The sequence below is a fragment of the Rousettus aegyptiacus genome, unplaced genomic scaffold (assembly GCF_014176215.1).
Source record: "Rousettus aegyptiacus isolate mRouAeg1 unplaced genomic scaffold, mRouAeg1.p scaffold_m13_p_3, whole genome shotgun sequence".
Lineage (NCBI taxonomy): Eukaryota > Metazoa > Chordata > Mammalia > Chiroptera > Pteropodidae > Rousettus > Rousettus aegyptiacus.
The window spans coordinates 33,835,374-33,854,777 of NW_023416306.1; the positions used below are offsets into that span (position 1 = coordinate 33,835,374).

A 19,404-nucleotide genomic window follows, 5' to 3' on the forward strand; every position below is an offset into this window, starting at 1 on the left:
AATGATACCTTACCTATAAGGGAAAAACTATTTGAATGACAGTGGATTTCTCATATGAAAGTATGAAGGCCAGAAAGAAGCAACAAGATCTTATTTAAGTAATGAGAGAAAAATACTGTCAACTCAGAATCCTATATCCAATGAAAATATCCTTCAGGGACAAGGAAAAACTAGACAAATACAATACCTTTGCCTTCTTCTTTGGAGAAGCCAAAATTATAATATTGTCTATTGTGATTTTAAATTAGAGGAAATATTGAAGGCAATTATAAATGGAAAAGATAAAGTAAAAGGGAGTAATGTTTTTACATTTTATTTAAAATGTCAAAACCAGTGGACAGCAATAAGCTATACATATAATATAATACTAAGAGCAACCACTAAAAAAAGGTATGCAAAAGGACACACTCAAAAATATTATAGATACATCAAAATAAAATTCTGGAAGAAGTTCAAATAACCCAGAAGAAAGCAGGAAGAAGAAAAGAGAAATAAAAACAACAATGACAAAAGAGGACAAACAGAAAACAAAAAATAAAATGGGTGACTTAATACTCAACATATCAATAATCACATTAAATGGGATGATCTAAATGTACTGATTAAAAGACAGAAATTGACAAATGAATTAAGAAATATGACCCACCTCTATATGGCATCTACAAGAAAGTCACTTTAAATATAACAATACAAGTAACTTGAAAATAAAAAATAAAATGGAAGAATATATGTATAAAACATCCTTGAAATGACAAATTTATAGAAATAGAGAACAAATTAGTGGTTGCCAAGAGGTTACAAATGAAAAAGAACTTAGGCAATATTTTGAATGAATGTATTCAAATGCATTTCAGAAACAGAACAAAGTAAAAAATAACACAGGACAAGATGCTGGGGTCCATAACCACCTTATACGGGGAGAGAAGTGGGTATAGGTATAACAGGGCACATGAAGGATCTTAATGATGATGGCAATACTCTGTATCTTCACTGTACCAATGTCGATTTTCTAGTTGTAATATTGTACTAAAGTTTTACAAGATATTATCATTGGGCTAAACTGAGTAAATGGTACATGGGATCACTTTGTATTATTTCTTACAATTGTATCTGAATCTAAAATTACCTCAAAATAAAAAAAAATATTTTTAAATGTCAGAGATATGCCTTGTCCCATTGGAAAGGTTTAATATGGACAAAGCAAGTTACTTACTTAAAAGAAACACTGAGCCGCTAAAAGCTACCATTCATTATTAACAATTATTCCTTGGATCCCACCTACATTATAAGTGAGCTTCTTGAGGGCCTGGCTCATGTATTATTTGTCCAGAAATCGCCCACAGCAGCTAGTGAATACCCTGCTATGTAATAAGTGCTCAATAAATGTTTGTTGACTTAATGTTTTTATCAGTAATGTGCCGAGTATGTTAGTGTGTGTGTTGTGCACAGTGAAAACATTGCTTGCTGCAAATGAGAAAAATATTAAAGAAATGTGTCAGAAAGTAATTAATGCCACCCTTTCGAAAGCAATTAGATTTCTTTGCTTTCTTTTTTACTAGTGTTCTGTTTGTTTCTTTGTTTTTGTGATTACAAAAGTAATCAATGTTCATTATAGACAAGTTCTACAGTCTAGAAATGTGCAAGGACCTTACACTGAACCTATTTCAATGACTATACAAGTCACTTATAATTAGACATGACATGCTTTCAAAGTGATTCCAGCTTTCCTGCTCATTGAGTCATCCATTCATCAGATATAGGTTGAGGATCTGCCAAAGGCAGTCATGTGGACCCGGAGAGAAACGTGGCTCCCTACATTCTCTTACAAATAAAATGGACTTATTTTTTTTGAAGCGTCCAGCCAGAAGGAGCCTTGTTTCTCCATACTAGTGGCCAGTATCAGAATAACTTTAGAATCCTGTACTTTGACATCTTAAAAGGACAGTGTTTCCTGGTTAATGATAAACACAGTTGAGTATTTCGCCAGCAGTAAAAGGGACATTTCCAGGGGCCATCTCTTGGCCTGGTACAACAACCAATGGAGAAGGCAAGAAATAGCCAAAGGATATCAACTGGCCTTTATATAAGAAGTTGGGAGTTCAGGAACTGAACTTAGGCAAGATTTTGAATGAACGTATTGAAATACATTCAGAAACAGGACAAAATAAAAAGTAACACAGAACAAGATGCTGGGGTCCGTAACCACCTTATATTTACATCAAATCTATATTCTTGGAAAAACTTTATTCTTTGTTCATTAAAAGGAAAAAGAGTAATACTTTTAAAGACAACCAGGAAAAATCTACCTTATCAACAGAAATGTATTATGTTTATTCCCCGATGGTTGTAGCTGATGTAAATTTTTATTCACCAACCTTAGCAGAATTAAGCAAAGCTTTTGGGATTTTTGCCAGGTACAAAAATATCCTGGGTTTTTGTTGTTGTTGTTGTTATTGTTGTTCCATTTTTTAAAAGAGAAGTAAACTAACTCAGAGAGTGTGTTTCTGTTTTATTGTTCCTACTGATAGTAAAGGGGAACCAAACAATCTAGACTTTTACCAAAATGCCAAGTGGGATTCCAAACGCAACATGTTTTTCAGTTCATTTTCTGAAAATGTTCTGTTGCTATGGAAATAGCTATGCAATTTATCCTAATGAAACTCACTATTCACAGGTGAGGACCTTCTAACTGGGTTCCCCATACTTCCTTGCCTTTCATAATAGTGATCTAGTCGAAACCTGCATTAGAAGCAGTCCTGCCAGCTACAAAAAGAGGTGCTGGGGTCAAGTTCACATTTATCACCAGTTGCTATTATGATAGGTGATGCTAAATACATTATCTGTGGTTTGAAAGAGATTTGCATGTTTCAGTTCAACAAATATTGATTTCACATTCACTGGAGAACTGTCACAACTACCCCATTGTACTTTATAGAAATACTTTGAATTTCCCCAAAAGCATACTGAATTTTTGGAGCCAAATAACTGGTTAAAAATTTCCTTCTTTAAAATAAAAACACCTTTTAAAAATTACTTTTACAAAAGGAAAAAGATCAAGAATAAGCCCAAAGGTGTGAGAGGAGAGGTTGTCTATTAAGTACAATTTACAAAGAAATAAACAGAAACTTTGAAAGCAAAGCAATCTCTCCACAGGCAGAGTAGGCAGCTGCCCACGTTTTATCTCAAGAGCACCAAAGGCCACTTCTGATTGCAAACCTCTATCAGTTGCCTTTGGCCCCTCTGCCAATGCCAGAACTACCTTTAGTCTTCATGGACCTGATTGTTGTATGACTTGACAGGGCTCATTAACATCCACTAACCCTAGGACTCAGAGAGAAGGACAGGGAACAGGTCTATTTTGATGGAAAATACACTAAATCCAGGAAAGGTCACTAATGTCGGAGTTGGGCAGAAGTGGGAAGAACCAGTCAATGAGACGAGCCAAATCAAACCCTCTCAGCCACTTTCCCTTCTGACCCAGCTCACACTCATCTCACCACTGGCAGCGTGTTTGCCTAATAGGGGTCTGGTAAAACTCCCCTTCAAGGTCACTAACTGGCTCCACCTCACAAACCCAGTTTTTCTCTTAGCCTTCATCTTTGTCCTTGATGCATCATTTGACACTATTGCCTGCTTGTTAGAATTTCTCTGTCTTATCACTTCCATGACACCGGTTCTATTGTTTTCTCATATTTTCCCTCTTCTTCTTGCTGCTACTAAATTCTTGGCAGCCACAAGCCTGAAACACTGAAATTGGTGTCCTCTTTTTCTTCTTCTTTACATATTCTCTCCAATTATGACCACACATTCTTTTCAAGCCTCGGATCTTCCTTCCCTACAGATCCCTCCTCATCACTATCTCTAGCCTCATAGCTCTTCTGATCTTGTTTCTAATGTCCAACTTCCTTTAGGACATTTTGCCCTGGACTTTTTTTCTGCTTCTCGAAGGCAAAGCATTAGAAATCATCCATGTTGTAGCATATGATAGGTTGTACTTCCCTTTTAAGGCTAACTTAATAATCCATTATCTGTTTATGCCACATTTTGTTTATCCATTTATCCACTAATGGACACTTAGCCCTGTTTTTTTAAAGCCCCGCTTTTGTGGCCATGTGGTTTCCTTGCACATTCCTAGTTTCTAGTGCATGTGCACAACCGTGCATGTACACACACACGCACACAAATATACTTCTACAACTCTCCCATGGAATAGGTATAGGAATAATAGTATTACTATTAGAGTCTATGGCCATGCCACCCTGAACAAGCCTGATCCCAACTGATCTTGGAAGCTAAGCAGGGATGGGCCTGCTTGGTACTTGGATGGGAGATCACCTAGGACGACCAGGTGCTGTAGGTGTAAAAAATAAAAAAATAAGGGATTGTAAGCTGACAAGGTCCTTGCAATCTGCGAGGTCAACCAAGGGGTTGCCTTGCCTAAAAAAAAGAAAATGTTTTAATTTTTAAAAAATTTTAAAAAAATAGTGTTACTATTAGATATTATACAAATATAATAGTGAAATAGAGTATTTCACTTAAGGAAACTTCCCTTTCCTCAACATCTTCATCACTTTCTTTCTTCCTCTTTTGACATACTATCCTCTGTTTCTCACTTATGTTGTACCTTCCAGAATAAAGACAGTTCCACAAGAGCAAATTCTTTCCATGAATATGTACATCATCTCAAGTCCCTGTGTGCCTTCTTCTCTCATCGAATGCTTATACAGTCACATCAGTTTCTTCTCACTATCTACATCTTCTTTCCCTGTTTTATTCTTAAAAATTAATTTTTAATTCTCCTTAAGGTTGACAAACATAGACTAAGGAAATATTAGTATAAAAGAGAAGACAGATACTTATAAACTAAAATGATTATGTTTTCTATTTTATTTAAATACTTGGATTATAACTGTTACTTTTTGCTATATTTTATTGCAAAACTGGAGATTCAACTTTGAGTGAAATACTTATGTGAGCTAGCTTCATAGTCTAACCACCATTTATAGACTTGCTCCTATAAGTATAATACATTCCGAGTTTCTAAAAATTGGCTTTATTGTCATTAAGCATCTGCAATGTAAGATAAATATCTCCTCTCTCTTTACATAATACCTTGTTATTTGAAGTGATAACACTAAATTTTTATCTCTGATATTAGGGGAGAAAACATTTACAGAGAATTCAGATGCCTTTTTTTGCAATTTGCTTCCACTTTCTTAACCACATTTTCTCAAGTGACAGTTGTTATAAGAAGATAAAATATTATGGTGATGGATGATGGTAGAAAATGCCATCTACAGTGGAGGTAGGAAGAGAGATAAAGCAAAGCATGTGAAGAAACCATAGAGTAGAAGCCATGCTTGAAGAATATATGATTGCCTTGCTGAGAACTTATTAAAACTCAAAGGTGTATATAAAGATTAAAAATTAAGGTTGGCTGGAGTTATACAGCTAGGCATGTTCTCTGCAAATTTCATTAATAATTAAACGTGTACAGCATTCTGTGTGACTTCTAGAGTAATGCATTGAAGAAATGGAGTGTCCTCTGCCCAAGGATAGGCAAGAAGCCAGTTCAGTGATGAGGATTAGAATTCATGAATTCTCAGTTCCGAACACCATGTGCTTAGTATACAGGGTAGGAAACCATAATCTATAATAACTTCTGATTAAGAAAGGGAAGTCAGACAAGAATGTGTTTAGAAGTAAGGGTATTTCCATATTTAAGCTGTTCTGTAGCACCTATCAGATTTCTGTTCTCAATTCTTTTTTATTTTTTATTTTTGGTATTTCAAGTACTGTTCATTTAGATTCACCAATTTTGAACAGCCTGAAGCAGCTGTTCAATAATAGTTAAAACATCTGCTTAGTAATACTCTAGACAGGAAGTTCTATAGGTTTATTGATGAAGCATCCCCTGATTCAGTAAAAAGACTATTTCTCCCAGGCCAGGTAAACATCTTTAGCATATTCGGAAAGGAAAGCTAGGAGGGAGGAAAGAAGGAAAGAAGGAAGGAAGGAAGGAAGGAAGGAAGGAAGGAAGGAAGGAGAAGGAAGGAAGGAAGGAAGGAAGGAAGGAAGGAAGGAGGAGGAAAGAAGGAAGGAAGGAAGGAAGGAAGGAAGGAAGGAAGGAAGGAAGGAAGGAAGGAAGGAAGGAAGGAAGGAGAAGGGAAGGAGGAGGGAGGAGGGAGGGAGGGAGGGAGAGGGGGGAGGGGGGAATGAAAGAAGAAAAGAAAAAGAAGAGAAGATATTAAAAAAATAATGGGGGTCAGGAGAGAGAAAGAAAGATTTTCCTGCCTATTAAGAATACACTGCTTCTTCTATATGACTTTTTTTCAATCAAAAAATACGATGCATTGAAATCAAATATTTTGTCCAATTTAAGATAGAGTTAGCAGGTATTTTAGTGCTGGGATGATCATATCATAGGAATTGGGAAAAGTGATGAAACTGTGAGAATATGATCTTCAGCTCTACTCCATCCTCATGGCTTTCATCCTCAAAGTCACCCCATGGTCACAAAATCAACCCAACAGCTTGAGATGCCTTCCAGGAAAGCTTTATCTAGGGACTTGTGTGTTACTAGGACTATATTGGCCAGAACTGTGCCAAACCTATAGCTGCTAGAGAGTCGAGAGAACTGGCCAATAGACTTTTCTGTAATGATGTAAATGCTCTACCTGTGCTGTCCTATTTCATAGCCATTTGAAATAAAAATACTCAAAATTTAATTTTATTTAATTTCATTTAATTTTAATTTAAATAGACATGTGTATAGATTTTCAGATGGGTGATCCAACAGAAGTAAAAAATTCCCTCATCTCTAAATTGAGGAGAGTTACACGGAGACCATAGGAAGTGCGATGGGGTGGGGAAAGGGATAAAGAATCATTGAAATAATTAGTTTGTAAACATGTGAAACCATGCTAGTGACTTGACAATATTGTTCATTTAGACCTCACAGAAGCTACAGCAGGCAGTTCTATACTCATTTTGTAAATAAAATAACTAAGGCTCAGTTGAGTGACTTAGCTGAACCATAGAGTTAATAGTGGCAGAACTGAGTCTTGAGCCTGGGGCTCTCTTGGCACCAGAACCCATGCAGTCTTTATCATCACAGAGAAAGTCACAGAGACCCAGGCAGGAGGAGCCAGGATTCCTAGATAAGAGAGAGTTAGGGAATATTTTTTTAAATAGAGTTCCCTCCTGTCATCTCTATTATTACTTTCCCTGTAGATTTGTTTGCTTAATTTTCTTCTCCCTATAATAATCTACTTTTTTAATTAAAAATGTGTATATAGACTCATTATTTATAAAAATTCAGATTTCTCCTAAAAGTACCAAAAACAGAGAATAAAAAGCATCCCACTTCCCACCTCTGGTCCTGAAGCTTCTCGCCTCACCTCTCTTTATCCTGAACTTTTGTGAAATAGAATGAAGGTTCACAGATTCTCCCTAATTCTTGGGTTCCCAAACCATGCATGTGGATCCTCAAGCAGTTCATAGAACATGCAAGAATCTTTAAAGCTTTTTTTTCTTTTACTTTCTCACCAGTAAAATAAAGACCCCTAAAGTAAAAAGGCAATGATAGTGCTGACATTAGTCTTTAGATATTACTAAGTAAAATTACTAAAGTAATATGCATCTCAGCTTCAAAGGAGAGGTGAGTTTCTGGCATTTTGAACAGTGAGAGTTATGATTTAGACATGGGTGGGGCTGGAGCCTTTGAAAAGAAGACAGTGAAGGGAAAGGGGAGCCAAGACACAGGGGGTACCACTAAAATTATTGCACTTTAGAAGCATCCACAATATTTGGGGGGAAATAGGATTGTAAATAAAGAGACAGATAAAAACAAATATGCTTTTAATAATAATGGGGATTTTTGTATAATCATTAATTATGGTGTATTTATGTTTATTTTATAGGACTTAGAGCATTGTTTAACTTTTTAAAATTATAAGAGTTACAGTAATTTATATTTATCTCTTCATTTGGGGGGTCTAATGTATGAGTTATTTGCTGGAAAAAAAACTTAATCAACATGCAACCTGTAATTGTACATTTTCTTTTAGAAATTATCATTCTACTTACAATGTTCCACTTAGTGATTTTATTTCTAGGTCAAAGTGTGAACCAACTGTACACAGTTCATTAGCACAACAGGCTCCTTACCTCCTGTTATCTACTCACTCATCTTTTGATCAATATGCTGCTTCCTAATGCTTGCAAAAAAAAAAAAAAGGTTTTGTACTCAAGTTGATAAATATTTTTAACTGTTGATACTTTTAAATTGAAGACTTGGGGAAAAGAAATTTAAATGAATCAATGAAATGAGGCTTTTTAATTTAATCCAGGCTGTTCCCTGTCATCTCAGAAGAGCTGAGGCTTCCTTTACCATTTGATGATTGGAAAAGACGGTATTAATGATCCCATCACTGAAAAAGTTGAGTTTACGCTTAGATTCACAAGTACAACTATTTTTTAAATAGCACTGTCAAACCTTCCCTAAACATGCCTCTGAAATGCATTGCTTTGGTTCATTTTAGAATTGCCATGGCTAAGAGATACAGGTGATGTACGAAGGTAAAAGGAAACCATAAAAGCCGCCCCTCACTGTGCCTCTAGTATCCTTATGACTCTTTATAAGGGATCCAGGTTCAAGGACAAAAGATTCAGTAATATCCTTTCTTCACTGTCCTCTACCTTATGAACACATCAAGAACACACAAAACCCTTCACATGCTCTGACCTCAGGAAGTGAGGGAGAGGAGAAGGGCAGTAACAGAGTCCCAAATAGAAACCAGTAGATTGCCTCCTCATCCCATCTCTGCTAGTTGTTAGCTGAGACCCTGAACCAGTCACTTACTCTTCAGTTTTCTCATGTTTTAAATGAAGAAGTAGAACTAGATGATCTCTGAGGTCCCAGCCAACACTAGCATTCTAAATGTGATCATGGCCATAGAGAAGCCATCACTTTCTTTCCTAGATACTAAAAGAAATGGTATGATTTCCAGCAAGAGAAGCATTTGGTGCCATATCTTATGGGAAAGATGAAGCTGTGAGCTGTTTGTTTTGCTTGAGATTCCCCAAAAGTAAGATGCTCCCTTAACACAGCTTCATTCTTTTATACTGCCCTGACAGGTATTTTTAAATCTCCTCTCTTCTTGGATTTTCTAAATGGCCCTAAAACATGGGCAGGGAGGAATATTTATCCTACAGACCAAGGAACTAAGAATTTGAGAAGCTGAGTGTCCACTGACAGGGGACTGAAATCCTGGTCTTTGGGTTCCTAGGGTGATGCCTCACTGTGATGCTCTGTTCATTCCCAGAAACATTCTCCCTCTTCATTTTTGTCTCTATTCCTGATGCTTTCTCTCTGCCATTCTCCCTTCTTTCCTCTGTGACAAATTTTTCACAATGGAAATAAGAAATATAATCTCTTTGTAAAAGGTATAAAGTAGTTATTTGAGAAAAGTAGCTGGTTCAAATTCCTGACCCATATTCAAATACGCTACTCAAACTGTGCCTTTGGCTTTTAGTTACATGAATGAGAACTCCAGACCAGGGAGTGAAGCTTGGCTGGTGGGGAGGCGGTGCCCTCCCGACTTTCTAGAAAGACAAAAACTAATAAAACAATAATTAGTTATGTGATTGAATTGTTAAAATTTCTATTTGAATTGAAGGTACATATTTAAAACCCACTGCCATCAGGCCTAGAGTCCTTTGTGCACCTCCTCAGATATTTTAGACACATTATGTCCTGAAATACAAGTTCAGCTTTTGAAGGGAAGTTGCTTTTGATTTAGGGAAAGAATAAAATCTCTAGGTCATTAGAATTTAAAAACATATTTTGTGTTTCTCAATGTGGTGAGTCTAACATCCATGTTACCATCTTTCGAAAAAAAAAAAAAAACACTAATGCATCGATTTTGAAAAGCATCATCCTCCTGTCCCCCAAATCTCAGGAAAAATACCTAATAAAGCAAGCCTTCATTCAGAAATAAACCGAAAACACTAAAAAAAAAAAAAAAACCAAACTCTTTCCTCAGCAACATTTAAGCCACTTCAAGTCAGAGTATGTACATAGTAGGAACAAGGTCCATTTGTCCAAACAGAAAGATCTACTTCACCTAAGTACATTGTACCCAGCCATAGCCAGGCACAATTTTATATACCATAACGTCACCTGGAACCACAGACAACTAGTAAAATAGAGACATTCTTTTGAAAAAGCAATGTCACCACAGAATGCAGCTCTGAAAGAGAAGTCAAGCCCAAAAGTCAGACATTTCCAAGCCCTTCTTATGTGGCTTTAGGGAATCTCATCAGCTATGGTCGGTCACTCCCTCTAAGGCCACAGAAGTGGTAGCATTTTCATTAGAGATAAATCTGTCCTACAAAGATGGTTTTCAAAGCTAGCTATAGATATCACAGAAAGAATAAACAGCAGCAGATGGGATCTTTCCTCTTTGTCTTATCTCATAGGCTTTTCTGCCTCTGGGGTTCCCCAAAAGTCAAAGGCAGCACTGCACAAAACAGTGAGTCTGGCTTTCTTCCCACCCCAGGGCGAAGATGCAGTTGCCATAGCAACAAAGATGTGCGCATCCCTTGGTCTTTCCCTCACAGGCCTTTTCAGCTGGCATTTCTTTCATCTTCTTCAGATCCCTGTGTGGCAGGAGTGAGATGGAATTCACTACTGCCCCAGCTAACATGAGTGACCATCAGCACATGAGCGATCAAACAGAAGCGCCCTGAAGAAGAGATTTGCAAGGGTGTGAAAGAAGATCTGGCTTCCATACCCCATCCTTCTGGGTCTTAAGGCACTGATCACGTATGGGTTCATCTCAGCCTCACGCTGTTTTTGTCATAAATGGGACAAGAGCTGCCAGTACCCAAGGGAATCTTGAACCAAAACAGGCGAGTGACCATAATGATGGATCTTATAGGCCCCACAGTAGAAGTCAGAACCATGACATAAACAATGGCATAGTAACACCCATAGTATTGTGTCCTGGAGGAAATAGGACATGGTGGTTAAGACTTTGGCCTCAGAGGGGAAACTGCAGAGTTCTTATCTAGCTCTTCTAGTTGTGATGTCACAATACCTCCCCGAGCCTAGGTCACCTCATGTGTCAAAAAGGGATAATGACATTAATAATAATACCATCTCTCTCTTGGAGCTGTGACTATGACTTCAGGAAGAGTCAGGTAGCAGTTCTAGGAAAGGGAGACACCCCCCACACACCCAAATTACAGGCACTTCTCCTACTCCTAGTTTCCAGCTATTGGCATGGAAATACCAAGGGCTACCTCTACTCTTTGCATGCATTTACTCTCACCTCAGTCATTATCCTCGTCATTCATCTTACCAGGAACCACTTCTAGAGTGTGGCAGAAGAATGAATACACACATGCACCTTCACCCTAATGACCAAATCATCCTGCTAAATCTAGAGTAGCTATGTAATTTCTTCAAAGTGTAGCCATGTGTATAACCAAAGTTGCTTTGAAAAAAAAAATTATAAACAAACGAACTGTGATTCATTTCCCAGAGAACCTATCTCAACAACAAATTAGAGAGAGAGAGAGAGAGAGAGAGAGAGAGAGAGCGAGCGATTTCCTCAAATGGGGCAACCTAAGAATCCTTGGAAAATGTTATTTAGAAATTAACATAGGCTTATGCAAGAGAACAACATAGACAAGTACCCTATCACACCCTTTAAAAAATCTCATTGAATGAGTTAAAGATCTCAGCATCATTTGTTTTTTATTATTAGGTAATAATTCCTCAAACCCTCTCCATTCAGCAAGCAAGCCTCTTATACTACAAGCTTCTCCTACTGCAGTGGAAGATGGGAGAAGGGAGTGAAACTTGGCAAAGGCACTTCTTAAGAGCTTTATGTTCCCTTCTCTGCAACACTGTATTGATTTGCTCATATCCCCCAAAGATCTGAGACATTTTATAATCATGACCATAATTGAATGCCATCAGGGGTTCAAGGGGACTTCCCTCTTTAACATTTAAAGAGACAACAGCATCAATTTAAAAGTCACGAAACCTTACCAAGAAGACAAGGCAGCCCCACAGATGGACCTGCCTTTCTGACCTCCACTTTCTTGACTGTGGCTCTGAGTGCCTAGCCACTGGTTCCAAAGATACACAGAGAAAATTCCCCATCCCTCCCCAGGATTCCATTATCTGGCTGCCGGTATAGCACGACATGCAGAAGAGAGTAAGAGCTGCTTGGGGAGAATCATTTCCAGGGGAAAAAAATTTAAAAGCTCTTCATCAAAGACTGCTGCTATGAACAAGAAAGGTAATGGATCAAAAGTGCCAGGAAACTTTAAACCTATCTACCTCCAAAATCTCATTCAGGCAGCACTCCGAAGTCAGAGAAGGTAAAAATTCATATATGACAATAATTGCTTAAAAGTTAAGGCTGGAAAGTTGTAAAGTATGTCTTTAAGATTTAAAGGACATCAAAAAAAAAAAATGGTAAAGTTTCCTGAGCCTTCTGTCCTTTTGTCTATATTACCGTCGATATCCTGCTGTCTTCCCACCCTTCACTTCCTTCTCTTTGGCCTGAGTTTGCTAAGCTGTGTAGGTTACTTTCTCAAGTTACCCTCTTATTAAGGGTTATAACTTTTCCCCATTATTGCTCAGATAAGCCCGAATCATAGATCTATATATTTTCCTTTAATTTTAATCCAGCTGAGCCAAGTAGCAAATGCCTTACCTTCTATAATGCCTGGCCAATTTCCTTCTATCTATTAAGCTTTGTTTATACCTAATTAGGGGAAAAGGCTTATGAATTGTGTCCCCGATTCTGTATGGCCTTTTCGAAGTCATCGTAGACAATATTATCAATGATTGATTGTATCTGTCGTTTTGTGATGCATATGTAGCAATTTATTAACATGATGTCTGTCATCACTCATGTTTTGATATATTTGTAAATTAGGCTTCATGGTAAGATTTTTGTAGAGGAACTATTGCTTGGATGATAATTTCACATGACCACAATATTTCCAGACTATACAGTTCAAAGAAGCTTTCTATTCTTGGTCAGCTTTAAGCAAGACACACTGAAGCTCAGATAGGATATTCAGGTGAGGAAGTGTTGGGAAATATTCCTGTTCTTTCTGAGTAGAATTAGACTGGTCCATGTAATGAGATAGAACAGAAAGCTAGGATGGCTAAGCTACAATAGGCCAAAAAAAAAAAAAATTGCTCAACTGTACCTTAGCTCAGCAGCCAATGACCTATTAACATACAAAGCTAAGTAAAATCATCTGTTAGTGGAGATAAGCATGATTGCTGCTGGTCTGATTATACAAACTGTGTCCCATTAAATTAAGTATGTGAGATGCAAAACAAAGAAAACCAGCTCACAGTTGGAATGCATTCAAGGCCTCAGAGCAGCAGCTTTCTTAGATTAATGTGGGTGTGCAAGGCAGACTATTAAAACCCCTCCAGGCGTGGGGTCTGACCAGTGCATGCGATTGCCAGGCACCTGTTAGAGTTTGCATTTATCCAAATAACACCGAGCGGCTCAGCCTTGGGAACATACTCGCTGCATAGCCTGGTCCTCTGGATTTAACAGCCCAATGATATCTCCTTGCAACACTTGGTGGGAGAGGCCTCCCGGGAGTACATTTCATCTGTACTGCCCTCTCCTTGTTACTAAATGTACCACATCTATCTTGGAAAGTAGGATGACCTGTTTCCTGTTGTCAAAAGAGCTCTGTGAGTTTGGAAAAGCCTCAAAGATAACATCAGCTCATGCATACAGCTGCTTCTACAGTGGAGGCAGAGCGGGCAGCTTTTTTTTGCCTGGTTGGCCAAGAATCCTTGCTCGGCTCTAGAGGTACACCATTGTCCCTTGGGTTCACGTGGCATGCTCTGAGGTAAACTATTTCCTCCATTTCATGGAACAATCAGAATAAAATCAATAATACAGAGTCTGATTCAGAGCCACAAAGGCAGACACACTAATGAACACAGCCGCGCCTGGTATTTGCAGCACGTCATGGGTGTGCCATGCCTTCTGCTCTCTGTCACATGCCAACCTGCGTGTCTACATCCACCTTGTCAAAGAGAAGCTGCTGCTGCAGGTTTTTAGGGGCTGAAGTCAGGACACAGGGTCAACTGCTTCAAAACTGCTGAGCAGTCAAGTTTAACTCCTAGAACAACAATCCTTCCTTTTACAAGGCAGCAAAAGGAACAGTGGACAAAGAAGTACACGTCCAAGATCTACAATTTCAAAAAAGCATGAGATAAAGAAGCCCAGTTCTCACACAGAGTACAGGCTGTACACTCCCATTCACATGAAGCTCCAAGACAGACAAAATAAATCTATGTTTGAAGACAATTAGAACAGTGATTATTAGAAATAAGGGCAGATACATTTAGATATATGATTTGTTGTCTCATGGAGGGCAGGTGGAGGGAATCGACTGGAAAGGCACAGGAAGAAATTTTATGGGTGAATAGCAATGTTCTGGATCTTGATGGAGGTTTGGGTTACACAGAGGTATGTATTTGTCAAAGCTCAGGGAATAGTACATTTAAGACTAGAGTATTTCATTACATGTAACTTTTAGCTCAAAAAAGAAAAAGAGGAAAGAAGAAAGGGAGGAGGGAGACAGAGAAAGAGAGAGACCATAAACAAGCATTGAATTATAGCTTATGCTTGTTGAAGTATTCAGGGTTGGTGTCCTGTTGACTGCAGCTTCCTTTGAAATGCTTCTAAAAACAGATGGACTGATGATGACAGATCTTCAATGCAGAATCCAGATGGGAACATAGGTGTTCACCAAAGAATTCTTTCCACTTTTCTGTATGTTTGAAACATTTTGTTAATAAAATATAGGGAATAGAAGGAAGAAATTCAATTCTACTTTTTAGAAGCCTGGTTTCAGAGTTGGCAATGTTAGGTTTGGGGACTTGCCAGATGGAGTTTCTCACACAGAAAATTTTAAGATGTGAGAGGCAGAGCTAGTACTAAGGCAGCAGTGAACATGGCTCTTTCTGTACTTTGTGTAGATTCTGCTGCTGGGGCCTCTCTCTCTCTCGGCTCTACTGGAATATAATATACAATTCTACTTTGCAACAGAGCTCAGATACTTAAGCAAGAAAAATGTCTTTTGGATAATTTACAGACTTTGACCTGAAACAAGGGCAGATACATTTAGATATATGATTTGTTTTCTGGCTGCTGTGCTATTTCAAAGCATCCTTGTTACTGCTTGTGGTGAAAAACTCCCCTACTATCAGAGAAAAAAATCAGACTGGGTTACTAAAACCATACCCTATAGCTCTCCCAGCCTACATTCATCTTCCTATCATGTTAGCTTAAGTTCACCTCTTAAAAAAAATACTTTTAGTGTGACACATGTGGGTAAAGAATTCTTTTTTAAAGCAGAATATATTGGCTGAGCCTAACAAGTTACTTCCCTGAATATCTTAACAAAACAATGTCCTTTCTATATTTCTGTAGATTCTAATTTATAACTCTCTCAATTCTATAGGCTAAAGAATGAAAACATAGACACAAACATCAATAAAAATCCCTGGTATTAGGCTTTGGGACTCAGTCATAGATGCATGTTAAGTGAGATAAATACTTGAACTTACATCTAGGCTGTATCCCAACCTAGGTCCCAAGACCCAACTAGACAACTGAGAAAAGAAGAAAAACTGGGACTTACTTCTCAAGTGGCATGCCCATGGTAGTGTGTCAAGGTCAATCAAAGCCGACGAAGGATAGTGACATGATTCTCATAAGAGTTCATTTTACTTGACTACTGGGGATAACACATTTTGATGCTAAAATGTAACAGATACATTCTGGAATAGTGTGTAAAATTCTCATGTTCTAGTGAACTGTTACTTTGGTGGCTTCCAATAAACTGCACCTCCCTATTTCCATAACCAACAGCGTACAGTGAAAGTGAGATTGTGCCAGTCTAGACCCTAAAAAGGCCTGGCAGCTTTCGCTGTTGTGCTTCTTAAAATGTTTGGCTATCTTGAGTCCTCTGTGATGTGAGGAAGCACAAGCATCCATGTGCAGGAGTCCACATGGAGGAGAATTGAAGCTCTTGGCTGATAAGCCTAGCTGAATTCCCAGCCAGCAATCACCAACAACCTGCCATGAGCAAGAGAGCATTTTGGACCTCCCTAGTGTCCAAACTGATATCGTATAAGTAGAAAACCATCCAGTCAACCCACAGAATTGTGAAAAGTAATAAATTGTTCTTGTTTTAAGATGCTAAATTTGGGGGTAGTTTGAGACACAGAATTAGATAACCAAAGCATGTGTTTAAAATAAAATTTGTGATTTCAAAGAAATATTACAATTGAAGAAGACTTCTTAGAGTGTCCTTTATAGCCTAATCTTAATTAAGTCAATCCTTAACCTCTATCCACTAGTTAGTGCACTTCGGTGAAGATAATTGAGAAGTATATCCTTAGAATATAATTCATAGTCCCCCAGATTCAGGCAAAATACAATCCCCCAGATTCAGGCATATTTTCCATTTGATATACGATTAACAGGAGTTTGTGTCATAAGCTTTTGTTAGGTGATAAGAGATAAGCATTTTTAAATTATGCTTGTTTATACCTAGGTGATTACTAATGGGCTAATTTCAAAACATTATAGAAGTGGGAACATCATTTATATCTAGGACTCTCATCTAGTTCTCTTAATTACTTTTCTCCCAAATTTCTACTTCTGTAACTAAGAGACTCCATCCATACGGCCAGCTGTAACTTATCCTAGAGAGAGAAAAAAGATCAGTAAAGTCTGGTCTATGTCAGCTCTACCCAGGACAACCTAAAGCTAAAACTAAGAAATAGGCCCTCACTCTATCGGTTAATCAAATCTCTTCATAGCAAGACGCTGAGCATCAATCTGCCAGATTAAACCTCTGAATTAACATAATGACTAAACCCTGGCCTGGCTCAGTACCCGTCACATGAGGATGATAAGGGTCACAGTCATTAGCATTGATTGGTCACATCCATGAACCCACTATTGCCCAGCACCAGATCCTGAGCGATAGGAAACCTAATGTGACCCAGGATGGGGTAGCCAAGGAAAGGGCAAGATTTATACCCATTAACTACATTGAGCCAGGCATGATGCTAGACGTGTTATATGCATTCAAAGTCACTGCAGATTCAGAAGAACCAGAGCAGGTAGGTATTATTATCCTCATTTTAGGTATACTGTGACGATGTGCTCAGAGTACTTAGCTCAGCAGCTGGCTCTTACTAAGTGCCCCCAAATAGTAGCCATTTGTTTTCTTTTCTTTCTTTCTTTCTTTCTCTTTTCTTTCGGAGGGAGGGAGGGAGGGAGGAGGGGAGGGAGGGGCTTAAGGAGGAAGTTAGAAGTCATAAGTCAGGAAGTGGGATGAGTGGACGGTGGGGTCGGCAGGACCGTAATTTACTTAGTTTGCTTAGCCTTCTTCCTCCTTCCTTCCTTCGTTCCTTCCTTCCTTTCTTTAGTTCGTTAGTTCATTCGTTCCGTTCCTTCCTTTATTTTTCTTCCTTTCCTTCCATTGCCTTCCTTCCTTCCTTCCTTCCTTCTTTCTTTCTTTCTTTCTTTCTTTCTTTCTTTCTTTCTTTCTTTTTCTTTCTTTTTTCCATGTTGTTAATTTCATTTCACAAAGTAGAAACTGAGGCTGATTGAGGTTATGCAACTTGCCCAAGGGCACACAGGATCAAGTGTGGAGCCAGGATTAAAGTCTATGTCTGATGTCACTGTCTCTGTACTAGTAATGATAGCGTTGTAAGGAAAATTATTTTCCCTGGTGATGGCTGGAGAAGTTATACCCTTAGAATATGCTACCAATGATACATTTAAGTTAAATCAAATTTAAAATATGAAACCATTTTGGGTTCTGGGTATTTTGAAATTACCCAGGGAAAAATATTCTTTTAAAGCCATTTTAAAAAGTCACGGCTTTTAGTAACAACAAATGGAAACAGTTCATCCATGAGGCAATTAGCCAACATAGATAAAGGCTGAGCTTCTCAGGGATTTAAACCAGGGCAGATTTTACAACCTGCGATTTGTCCTGCTAATGGACTCAACCTTCTACTGTTATGGGTTGAAATGGATGTCTGGGGTCAGGTCAGCTTCATAGTGTCTAGAACACTCTCAGAATGGAGCCTATACCTTAGGAATTTCCATAGGATCGGTGGCCATGTGCTTGGTGATGAGTGGTGGAGGCAGAGGCTTCAGGTTGCTTCAAGGCCAGGGAATCTGGGTTTGCATCTTTTCTCTGCCAGTTTCTACCTAGACCATGAGTCTTACTTAAACTCTCCAAGTCTCACTTTCTTCATTTATAAGGAATTGCCTGAATATAAACTTTAGCTGAGATAATGTATGTAGAAACACTTAAACTCATGGTAAGTTACAAAAAAAAAAATTTCCCTTTCCACTCCCATTTCCAGAATTGGTTAAGTTCTGTCAATGTTTCTCCTAACCTCTGAACCCAAGAATAATATTTTCTTCTGCTTTCTTTGTCCTGGCTGACTTTTGTTTGCTTTATCAACTACTTGGATAGTAATGAGCCTGGATTTGTTTTGTTTTCTGTTCTACTCTGAGGTTTGTCAAAAAGCCATGTACCTTTAAAAAATGTGTTTTGTCACTCCTTATCAAATTTATTTAAATCTTAGGCAAATAGGACACAAAACAAGATCATATGTCCCTCTTCTTCCTCATAAGATCAAGAAAATAATTTATAACCTCAAATAACACTAACATATGATCTTTCTCTTAAGAAAAAAAAATGTGGAACCAGCCCTTCTGTAGTTTCCCAACTTAGATTTTTCTTCTGGGGGCTAAGCCAGAAAACTAAAATCTATATAACAAAGCAAAGCTGAGAATGGATGCTGTCATCTTGCTGGAGATGGTTACCTAACGTCCCTTGAGGTACTGATTAGTGATGGCCAGAAAGAGAAACAGTATCTTGGGTCACACTCTGGACTCAAGCTTATACATCATTGATGTATTTGGTCTTGCTATGTGAAGAATTCTTAGTACAGCTCGCAGTCAAGCTCCAGAGAGGCTGCCATTTTTGTTTTTTGGATATCAAATCATTTTTTTCTTGAATCTCACATCATTTGGCTCCAAGGACTATACTAGCTATCAGAAATGATGCTAGAGTATCATTTTTTAATTTTTTTGACAGCAGGAAAACATTCCCTCCTGGGAGAACTTAATTTCTTGGTAGTCACTTGATGATGAATAGGTCTCAAGGCCTTTGGCAGCTGTTGGCCAGATTCACACCACCAGGAGAGGATTCAGGGTAATGGGAGATAACCTCAAGTCGATCCTCAAAAATTCCTTTGTCTTGAAAGCTGACCTAGGGACAGAGCCTCGCTTCAGGGGATGA

The 19,404-nt window shown here is 38.2% G+C and overlaps 1 protein-coding gene and 1 pseudogene across 3 annotated transcripts in view; one reads left to right on the forward strand and one right to left on the reverse strand.

The window, feature by feature from the left end:
- The window catches only part of NTRK2 (neurotrophic receptor tyrosine kinase 2), a 319,160-nt gene that overhangs the window by 102,874 nt on the left and 196,882 nt on the right, over positions 1–19,404 (reverse strand). The gene's annotated exons all lie outside the window — the stretch shown is intronic.
- Positions 4,242–4,360, forward strand: LOC118600653 (annotated as a pseudogene).